A 12135-nucleotide genomic window follows, 5' to 3' on the forward strand; every position below is an offset into this window, starting at 1 on the left:
TATATACAGTAGTGTGCATATGTTAATTCCAAATTCCTAATTTATCTCCCCCCACCCCTAGCCCCTCTAGTAACCATAAGTTTGTTTTCTATGTCTGTGAGTCTATTTCTGTTTTGTAAATAAGCTCATTTGTATCATTTCTTTTAGATTCCACATACAAGTGACATCATATGCTATTTGTCTTTCTGTCTGACTTACGTCACTTAATATAATCTCTTGGCCCATCCATGTTGCTGCAAATGGCATTATTTCATTCATTTTCATGGCTGAGTAATATTCCATTTTATCACATCTCATATTTCTAAATTTTATTTCATTTGATGAGTGCACATTGGGCACCTCCTCTGTGCCAGTCTCTGGACACAGAGATGAATGTGACCTCAAGAATGTCACCGCCTAGTTGGGGGACAGATATTGCATTCATAATTGCCATACAGTAAAGGCCCAAGGAGGAAGGGACTGGCAATCTGGGTGGGACATGCTTGAGCTACATCTTGAAAAATGATAGGTGTTCAACAGGTGGCTAGGCTGGTGGGGCCAGGGGAGAGAATATGGTAGCTAGGATAATGGCATTTAAGACAAGAACTACCCATAGGTATAATGTTTACAGCAGTGCTACTCAAAGGGCTAAGGAACTCTCCCAGCACTGCTTCCTTCAACAAGGAAGTCTTATGATAAACAAACTGTTGGGCTGCATCCTGTAGGCCTGCAAGGCTGTATTTGCCCAGCTTCAAGACTGAAGAAAGAGCCTGGAATCAGTAACAGAGACATCAGTGGTTTAACGGATGGGGGAGCGTATATGACTTAGGCAAGGTCCTGGAGTGACACCCCACCTTGTGTGGTAGATGGTGGGCAGGGCACGGCATGGCAGAAGTCTTCACTCCTGGGGTGGGGGAGATTGCCAGTTATAAGGGGAGTTGACGTCAGGTTGGCTCATCGGTTACCAGGGAAACCAGCAGAGGGGCATGCCTCTCACTGCCCCTTTGATAAGAACAGTCACTAACTGGGGCCTGGGGTGATTATGCAGGAAGGTCAGTGTTGTGAGTAGGGTGTAGGTGAAACAGGCACTGGTCAGGCAGGGGGTGTACAGGGAGTGAGAGAACAGCCATCCTGAGTGGCCTGACCATACACCAACTGTCCTCTGAACTAAACTGTGTGTTTAGTGACCACTGATTTACATTCTGGCACAGGCTTCTCTATGGAATCATTAACAAATTATTTGTAGACAGGGGTTTTGCCCCCAGAAAAATCTTATGAGGTTGGCAGGGTAAGTATCCATATATTCATTTTACAGGATGGAAGTTAAAACTCAGAGAGGTTAAGGTTCAAGTCACATTGCAGGTCAGCAGTGAGGCCGGGATTTGGAGCTGGGAGGCCCCTCCTAGCCCTCCTCTTTTCTAGGCTGTGTGGGAAATCACCACTGACTGGTAAGAAGGCTTCATGTCCAGCGCATCCCTAGAAACAAATGTCAGAAAGAGAATCTGGTATAGGTGGTCACATGTGTGACCTCAAATGGCCTTTCTCATGTTCCTCTGTCTCATGTCTCGTATCATAAATAGAGGCAGGATGACTCTTCCTTTCCATCCATCCACCCTGGAGCCACCCCGACATGCCATCCCAGGAGAGCCTCCTCCAGCTCAGCCCTCTGCTTGAACACTTGACATTTCACTACCTGGAAGGGCTGGGCATCTGCCCCGTGGGAGAGATTATCTCATAGATACAGCAAGCATCTCCTCAAAATAGGCTTCACTTTCAACAGATGCCATTCTGGGCATGTTGTTCTTACCCTGGCCAGGTAGGCCATGGTACTATGCTAGGATAGGTAAGCTATCCTGTCTATTCCCTTAGAACACAGCTCCCTAGGCAGGGCCTCCCCCCGCCCCCTCCCCACAGGTGAAGAAGCCAAGAGCAATTAGAGACAGCTATGGAAGAAGTCACACAGGCCAGGAGAGAAGGGACCTTCCAGCTCTCAGGAAGTATAAGTCTGCAGTTATGATCTGGCCATTCCTCCAAGCAGCAAGCTAGTGGGGAAAGCTCTAGGGTCCAGCTCTGTGGTTTCCACAGCCATCTGACTGTGGGACATTGCATGAAACTGGAGTGAGCTGCAGAGGGTCAAGGGCTCTAAAGCCCAGCTTCCAGGAGCACAGCTATGCATCCTGTCCTGGAGGGATTCCTGCCTGGAAAGGACCTCAAACACGGCTTCTCCCAGCTGCAGACCCTCAGCTGGGAAGAAGTCTGGGTCTCCAGACTTTTAGAAGCTGAGTCTGGAACATCAGGAGGATAAAGAGGTAAACTATTAGACATTTATTTCTTCAAAAAAGACAGACAGATGGCCAAAAGGCACATGAAAAGATGCTCAACACCACTAATTATTAGAGGAATGCAAGTCAAAACTACAATGAGGTATCACCTCACAATGGTCAGAATGGCCATCATCAAAATATCTAAAAACAATAAATGCTGGAATATGTGTGGATAAAAGGGAATCCTCCTACACTGTTTGTGGGAATGTAAATTGGTTCAACCATTATGCAGAACAGTATGGAGGTTACTTTAAAAACTAAATATAGAACTACCATATGATCCAGCAATCCCACTCCTGGGTATATATCTGGAGAAAACCATAATTCGAAAAGATACATGCAACCCAAAGTTCATCTCAGCATTATTTACAATAACCAAGACAGGGAAGCAACTTACATTTTATCTATTGAAAGAGGAATGGATAAAGAAGATGTGGGTCAAGACAGCAGAGCAGAAGGACGTGTACTCACTTCCTCTTGCAAGAGCACCAGAATCACAACTAACTCCTGAACAGTCATTGATAGGAAGACACTGGAACTCACAAAAAAGATACCCCACATCCAAAGACAAAGGAAAAGTCACAATGAGATGGTAGAAGGGGCATAATCAAAATAAAATCAAATCCCATAACCGCTGGGTGGGTGACTCACAAACTGGAGAACAACTCTACCACAGAAGTCCACCTACTGGAGTGAAGGTACTGAGCCCCATGTCAGACTTCCCAACCTGGGGGTCCAGCAATGGAAGGAGGAATTCCCAGAGAATCAAACTTTGAAGACTAGCAGGATTTGATTGCAGGACTATGACAAGACTGGGGGAAGCAGAGACTCTCAGAACACACACTAAGTAGTGTGCGCATCAGGACCCAGGGGAAGGAGCACTGACCCCTTAGGAGACTGAACCAGACCGGCCTGCTAGGGTTGGAGAGTCTCCTGCAGAGGCAGGGTTTGGCTTTGGCTCACTGTAGGGACAAGGACACTGGCAGCAGAAATTCTGGGAAGTATTCCTTGGCATGAGCCCTCCCAGAATCCACAATTAGCCCCACCAAGTAGCTGGGTATGCTCCAGTGCTGGATTGCCTCAGGCCAAACAACCAACAGGGAGGGAACCCAGCCCCACCCATCAGCAGACAAGCGGATTAAAGTTTTACTGAGCTCTGCTCACCAGGGCAACACCCAGCTCTACTCTCCACCAGTCCGTCTCAACAGGAAGCTTGCACAAGCCTCTTAGATAGCCTCATCCACAAGAGGGCAGACAGCAGAAGCAAGAAGAACTACAGTTCTGCAGCCTGTGGAAAGAAAACCACATTCACAGAAAGATAGGTAAAATGAAAAAGCAGAGGACTATGTACCAGATGAAGGAACAAGTAGAAACCCCAGAAAAGCAACTAAGTGAAGTGGAGATAGAAAAATAATGAAAAATATGTTCCAGAAAAATAATTTAGAATAATGATAGCGAAGATGACTCAGGACCTCATAAAAAGATTGGAGGCAAAGATCAGAAAGATGCAAGAAATGTTTAACAAAGACCTAGAAGAATTAAAGAACAAACACCTAGAAGAATTAAAGAACAAACAAACAGAGATGAACAATACAGTAACTGAAATGAAAAATACACTAGAAGGAATCAATAGCAGAATAACTGAGGCAGAAGAACGGATAAGTGACCTGGAAGACAGAAGGGTGGAATTCACTGCTGCAGAACAGAATAAAGAAAAAAGAATGAAGAGAAATGAAGACAGCTTAAGAGACATCTGGGACAGCATTAAAAGAAACAACATTTGCATTATAGGGATCCCAGAAGGAGAAGAGAGAGAGAAAGGATGCGAGAAAATATTGTGAAAACTTCCCTAACGTGGCAAAGGAAATAACCACCCAAGTCCAGGAAGCGCAGAGAGTCCCAAGAAGGATAAACCCAAGGAGAAACATGCGGAGACACATAGTAAACAAATTGAAAAATTAAAGACAAAGAAAAACTATTAAAAGCAACAAGGGAAAAATGACAACATACAAGGGAACTCCCATAAGGTTAACAGCTGATTTCTCAGCAGAAACTCTACAAGCCAGAAGAGAGTGTCATGATATATTTAAAGTGATGAAAGGGAAGAACCTACAACCAAGATCACTCTACCTGGCAAGGATCTAATTCAGATTCGACAGAGAAATCAAAAGTTTTACAGACAAGCAAAAGCTAAGAGAATTCAGCACCACCAAACCAGCTCTACAACGAATGCTAAAGCAACTTCCCTAAGTGGAAAATACAAGAGAAGAAAAGGACCTACAAACACAAAACAATTAAGAAAATGGTCATAGGAACATGCATATTGATAATTACCTTAAATGTGAATGGATTAAATGCTCCAGCCAAAAGACACAGGCTCGCTGAATGGATACAAAAACAAGACCCATATATATGCTGTCTACAAGAGACCCACTTCAGACTGAGGGACACATACAGACTGAAAGTGAGGGGATGGAAAAAGACATTCTATGCAAATGGAAATCCAAAGAAAGCTGAGGTAGCAATTCTCATAACAGACAAAATAGACTTTAAAATAAAAAATGTTACAAGAGACAAAGAAGGACACTACATAATGATCAAGGGATCAATCCAAGAAGAAGTATAACAATTATAAATATTTATGCACCCAACATAGGAGCACCTCAATACATAAGGCAAATGCTAACAGCTAAAAAAGAGGAAATCAACTGTAACACAATAATAGTGGGGGACTTTAACACTTCACTTATACCAATGGACAGTTCATCCAGACAGAAAATTATTAAGGAAACACAACCTTTAAAAGACACAATAGAATAGATATATGTAATTGATATTTATAAGACATTCCATCTAAAAACAACACATTACCCTTTCTTCCCAAGTACACACAGAACATTCTCCAGGATAGATCACATCTTGGGTAACAAATCAAGTCTCGGTAAACTTAAGAAAATTGAAATCATATCAAGCATCTTGTCCTACCACAACGCTATGAGATTAGAAATCAATTACAGAGGAAAAAACCTAAACACAAACACATAGAGGCTAAACAATACATTACTAAATAACCAAGAGATCACTGAAGAAATCAAAGAGGAAATCAAAAAATACCTAGAGACAAATGACTACAAAAACAAGACAATCCAAAACCTATGGGATACAGCAAAAGCAGTTCTAAGAAGGAAGTTTATAGCAATACAATCCTACCTCAAGAAACAAGAAAAATCTCAAATAAACAATCTAACCTTGCACCTAAAGGAACAAGAGAAAGAAGAAAAAACAAAACCCAAAGTTAGTAGCAGGAAAGAAATCATAAAGACCAGAGCAGAAATAAATGAAATAGAAACAAAGAAAACAATAGCAAAGATCAATAAAACTAAAAGCTGGTTCCTTGAAAAGATAAAATTGATAAACCTTTAGTCAGATTCATCAAGAAAAAGAGGGAGAGGACCCAAATCAATAAAGTTAGAAATGAAAAAGGAGAAGTTACAATGGACACCACAGAAATACAAAGCATCCTAAGGGACTGCTACAAGCAACTCTATGCCAATAAAATGGACAACCTGGAAGAAATGGACAAGTTCTTAGAAAGTTATAACTTTCCAAGACTGAACCAGGAAGATATAGAAAATATGAACAGACCAATCACAGGTAGTGAAATTGAAACTGTGATTAAAAATCTTCCAACAAACAAGACCAGGGCCAGATGGCTTCACAGGTGAATTCTATCAAACATTTAGAGAAGAGCTAACACCCATCCTTCTCAAATTTTTCCAAAAAATTGCAGAGGAAGGAACACTGCCAAACTCCTTCTACAAGGCCACCATCACCCTGATACCAAAACCAGACAAAGAAACTACCAAAGAGAAAATTATAGACCAATATCACTGATGAATATAGATGCAAAAATCCTCAACAAAACACTAGCAAAGAGAATCCAGCAACAGATTAAAAGAATCATACACCATGATCAAGTGGAGCTTATCCCAGAGATGCAAGGATTCTTCAATATATGCAAATCAATCAAGGTGATACACCATATTAACAAATTGAAGAATAAAAACCATATGATCATCTCAGTAGATGCAGAAAAAGCTTTTGACAAAATACAGCACCTATTTAAGATAAGAACTCTCCAGAAAGTGGGCATAGAGGGAACCTACCTCAACATAATAAAGGCCATATACGACAAGCCCTCAGGAAACATCATTCTCAATGGTGAAAACCTGAAAGCATTTCCTCTAAGATAAGGAACAAAACAAGTATGTCCACTCTCACCACTATTATTCAACATAGTTTTGGAAATCCTAGCCATGGCAATCAGAGAAGAAAAAGAAATAAAAGGAATCCAAATTGGAAAAGAAAAACTGTCACTGTTTGCAGATGACATGATACTATACATAAATAATCCTAGAGATGCCACCAGAAAACTACTAGGGCTAATCAATGAATTTGGTAATGTTGCAGGATACAAAATTAATGCACAGAAATCTCTTGCCTTCCTATACACTAATAACAAAAGATCAGAAACAGAAATTAAGGAAACAATCCCATTCACCATTGCAACAAAAAGAATAAAATACCTAGGAATAAACCTACCTAAGGAGGTAAAAGACCTGTATGCAGAAAACAATAAGACACTGATGAAAGAAATCAAAGATGACACAAACAGATGGAGAGATATACCATGTTATTGGATTGGAAGAATCAATATTGTGAAAATGACTATACTACCTAAAACAATCTACAGATTCAATGCAATCCCTATCAAATTACCAATGGCATTTTTTACAGGACTAGAACAAAAAATCTTAAAATTTGTATGGAGACAGAAAAGACCCCGAATAGCCAAAGCAATCTTGAGGGAAAAAAACGGAGCTGGAGGAATCAGGACACCTGACTTCAGACTATATTACAAAGCTACAGTAATCAAGACAATATGGTGCTGGCACAAAAAACAGAAGTATAGATCAATGGAACAAGATAGAAAGCCCAGAGATAAACCCACACACCTATGGTCAAGTAATCTATGACAAATGAGGCAAGGGTATACAATGGAGAAAAGACAGTCTCTTCAATAAGTGGTGCTGGGAAAACTGGACAGCTACATGTAAAAGAATGAAATTAGGACACTCTCTGACACCATACGCAAACATAAACTCAAAATGGATTAGAGACCTAAATGTAAGACCAGACACTATAAAACTCTTAGAGGAAAACATAGGAAGAACACTCTTTGACACAAATCACAGCAATATCTTTTCTGATCCACCTCCTGGAGTGATGGAAATAAAAACAAAAATAAACAAATGAGACCTGATGAAACTTCAAAGCTTTTGCGAAGCAAAGAAAACCATAAACAAGACGAAAAGACAACCCTCAAAATGGGAGAAAATATTTGCAAATGACTCAACAGACAAAGGATTAATCTCTAAAATATATAAACAGCTCATGCAGCTCAATATTAAAAAAACAAACAACCCAATCCAAAAATAGGCAGAAGACCTAAATAGACATTTCTCCCAAGAAGACATACAGATGGCCAAGAAGCACATGAGAAGCTGCTCAACATCACTAATTATTAGAGAAATGCAAATCAAAACTACAATGAGGGTCTTCCCTGGTGGCACAGTCATTAAGAATCTGCCTGCCAATGCAGGGGACACGGGTTCAAGCCCTGGTCTGGGAAGATCCCACATGTCGCAGAGCAACTAAGCCCGTGAGTCACAACTACTGAGCCTGCGCGTCTGGAGCCTGTGCTCCAGAACAGGAGAGGCCGTGACAGTGAGAGGCCCGTGCACTGCGATGAAGAGTGGCCCCCGCTCGCTGCAACTGGAGAAAGCCCTCGCCCAGAAACGAAGACCCAACACAGCCAAAAATAAATAAATAAATTTATTTAAAAATAAATAAATAAAAATTAAAAAAAATTAAAAAATAAAATACATTTCCCTGGATTCAGGAAATAATACATCTACATTCAAAAAAAAAAAAAAAACTACAATGAGGTATCACCTCACACCAGTTAGAATGGGCATCATCAGAAAATCTACAAACCACAAATGCTGGAGAGGGTGTGGAGAAAAGCAAACCCTCTTGCACTGCTGGTGGGAATGTAAATTGATACAGACACTATGGAGAAGGTACAGAGGTTCCTTAAAATACTAAAAATAGAATTACCATATGACCCAGAAATCCCACTACTGGACATATTCCCAGAGAAAACCATAATCCAAAAAGGCACATGCACTCCAATGTTCATTGCAGCACTATTTACAATAGCCAGGTCATGGAAGCAACCTAAGTGCCCATCGACAGACAAATGGATATAGAAGATGTGGTACATATATACAATGGAATATTACTCAGCTATATAAAGGAATGAAATTGGGTCACTTGTAGAGACATGGATAGACCTAGAGACTGTCATACAGAGTGAAGTAAATCAGAAGGAGAAAAACAAATTTCACATGTTAATGCATATATGTGGAATCTAGAAAAATGGTACAGATGAACCGGTTCGCAAGGCAGAAATAGAGACACAGATGTAGAGAACAAACATATGGACACCAAGGGGGGATAGTGGGGGGAGGGGTGGTGTGATGAATTGGGAGATTGGGATTGACATGTATACATTAATATGTATAAAATAGATAACTAATAAGAATCTGATGTATAAAAAATATATAAATAAAATTAAATTTAAAAAACAGAAGAAGAAAATCCTTCCTTTTACAACAACATGAATGAAACTTGAGGGCATTATGCTAAGTGAAACAAGTCAGAGAGAGAAAGGCAAATACTGTATAATCTCATTTTCATGTGGAATCTAAAACTGAGGTCATAGAAAAAGAGAGCATGTTGGTGTTTGCCAGGTGTAGGGGGCGGGGATAGGTTAAAAAAAAGAAAGAAAAAAACATGTGGTACATATGTACAATGGAATATTACTCAACAATAAAAAAGAACAAAATAATGCCATTTGCAGCAACATGGATGGACCTAGAGATTATCATACTAAGTGAAGTAAGTCAGACAGAGAAAGACAAATATATGATATTGCTTATATGTGGAATCTAATTTAAAAAATGACAGAAATGAACTTATTTTCAAAACAGAAACAGGCTCACAGATCTTGAAATCAAACTTATGTTTACCCAAGGGGAAACGTGAGAGAAAGTGATAAATTAAGATATTGTTATTAACATATACACACTACTATATATAAAATAGATAACTAACAAGGACCTACCTTATAGCACAGGGAACTATACTCAATATTCTGTAATAAATTTATGGGAAAAGAATCTGAAAAAGAATGGATATATATCTATCCTTTGTTGTATATATACATATATATACATAAACCTGATTCACTTTGCTGTATACCTGCAACTAACACAACATTGTAAATGAGCTATACTCCAATAAATTTTTTTTTAAATAATAGCATTTAATTTTAAAAATTTTTAAAAAGTAATAGCATTTAAAAATAACAGCATTTAAAATATTAGAGTGAGTCTTACTGTATGCTATATATCTTCACCTTGGCCTGGAGTCCCATATTCTGAAATAGTATAATAGAGAAGGAAGAAGAATACTGGATGGCACTTAGGAAATCTGAACACCAACTCTGCTTTGACCAACCAGGGCAAATCCCTTAACCACTCTGAGCCTCTGCTTTCTGCTGTATAAAATGGGGATGCTGTTAACAATTACAGCTGCCTCAGGAATGGGAGATGATCCCAACCAATGCCAAGGACTATGGGAAGGCATCAGACTCCAGCTGGCCATCCCCCTGACCACAGTGCCCACCATATTATTTACCTCTCTATTCTGTTTACTTAGATCCATTGGCCCCATGTACTGTGATTCTTCCTTTCCCTCTTTTCTTTAGAACAACCTTATAAGATCCTCCCATACTGATAAATTTTGTTACTAAACCAAACTTGGGTCTGCTCGCTCATGCACAGTAAAACCAATCTACTGACACCAGATTGTGGTGAAGGAGAGTGCAGTGTTTATTGCAGGGTACCAAGCAAGGAGTCCAAGGAAGCTAGTGCTCAAAACAGTGGAACTCCCCGTTGGGCTTTAGGGAAGCATTTTTAAAGGGAAAGTGAGGGAGGGGAGTCCCAGGGTAGTGATCAAGGTGTGCACAATTCTCTGATTGATTGATGGTGAGGTAACAGGGTGATGTCACAGGGGTTAACATTATCAATCCTTAGGTGCCAGTAGGTCTGGGGACTACGTGCTCATGGTCATCAAGTAGTTAATTTCTTCCATTTGGTGGTAGTTTTAGCATCTATAAAACAACTCAGGAAATGTGCATCTGATACTATTATCTAGGTACTTCAGAGAGGAGCTAAAGCAGAGGACCTGGGGGGAGGGATCTGTCCCGGGAAGGCACCAAAGGGTTCTGCTCGGTTTCAATTTCTCTCTTCATCCAGCTGTGACCATCTTGAAGTCAGGGTCCTCACCTTGTTTGTAATCACAGGGCCTAGCACAGTGTCTACCTGATCCAATAAGTGTCTGCCGGGTGAATGAAATTTTCTCCCGACAGAACCCCCATGTGTTGATTTTATGTTTAACAAAGTATTGACTTTATATTTAACATGCACTTATCTTAGGCTCACTGTACCAGACATTATTCTGAGCATTAAACATGCATTAGCTCATTTAGTAAGCATTATTGTTATACCTATTTTATGTATGTTTGTTAATTCCAAAAGCTGGATCTCTCATTGGTCTATTTCTCTTGTCAATTTTTCTCTTGGTTTTGATCCTTTCTGTTCTTGATTCCTGGTATGTCTGATGATTTGGGATTGAATGCTAGTAATAGTGCGTGGAAAATGGTAGAAATAGTTCAAGGCTCTGGAGATGTTATCTTTCTCCAGAGAGGGTTTACTTCAGCTTCTGTAGGCAGTCAGGATAGAAGCAGATCAGGTTCATAGATTCTGAGATTAAGCTGATGCTAAGCTGTGCCTCAGTCTGTGATGACTGGTGTTTCCAATTCATCTTTGTTCCTAGGGTGTTACCTTTCAGTATGTTTATTAGGGTCTCTCCACCCTGGGGACAGATAATGCTAATTTTTAACTTCAAAACCGGAGTGACTACTGAAACCCTGCTCAGCTTCTCAGATCCTTAGCTGTCATTTCCTGCTCTTGGCCTCTTGACTGCTGCTGGAAACCAGCAAATACCTTAGGGAAAAAACTGGTTCCAAATGTTGGGCAAATTTCCCTTTTTCCTTCTCTTTGGGATTTTGACCATTTGAGTCCTAACTTCCTTGTTCTTGCCAATACCCTTTAAAAATTATATTTTATTTATATACAATATAATTTTAAAAATATATATTTATGTAAGGGTATATGTATATATACACATATGCTCTTAAATAGATATATTTAATATAACTTAAATATATATAGTTCTTCTTTTATAATTTTTCTCAGCAAGAGAGCTATTCTGATACAAACTAGTCCACCAGAGTTGGTAAAAGAAATACTTATCCTTATTTCATACACGAAGAAACGGAAGCATAGGAATGTTCAATAACTTGCCAGATTACTATGTTTGAGTGAAACATTTACTCATTTATTTTAAAAAGTATATTTATTGGGCTACCCTGGTGGCGCAGTGGTTGAGAGTCAGCCTGCCGATGCAGGGGACACAGGTTCATGCCCTGGTCCGGGAAGATCCCACATGTCGCGGAGCAGCTGGGCCCGTGAGCCATGGCCTCTGAGCCTGCGCGTCCGGAGCCTGTGCACAATGGGAGAGGCCACAACAGTGAGAGGCACGCGTACGGCCAAAAAAAAAAAAAAAAAAAAAAAAAAAAAAA

The sequence above is a fragment of the Monodon monoceros genome, unplaced genomic scaffold (genome assembly GCF_005190385.1).
Source record: "Monodon monoceros isolate NGI ecotype Baffin Bay Population unplaced genomic scaffold, NGI_Narwhal_1 Super_Scaffold_7, whole genome shotgun sequence".
Classification (NCBI taxonomy): Eukaryota; Metazoa; Chordata; class Mammalia; order Artiodactyla; family Monodontidae; genus Monodon; species Monodon monoceros.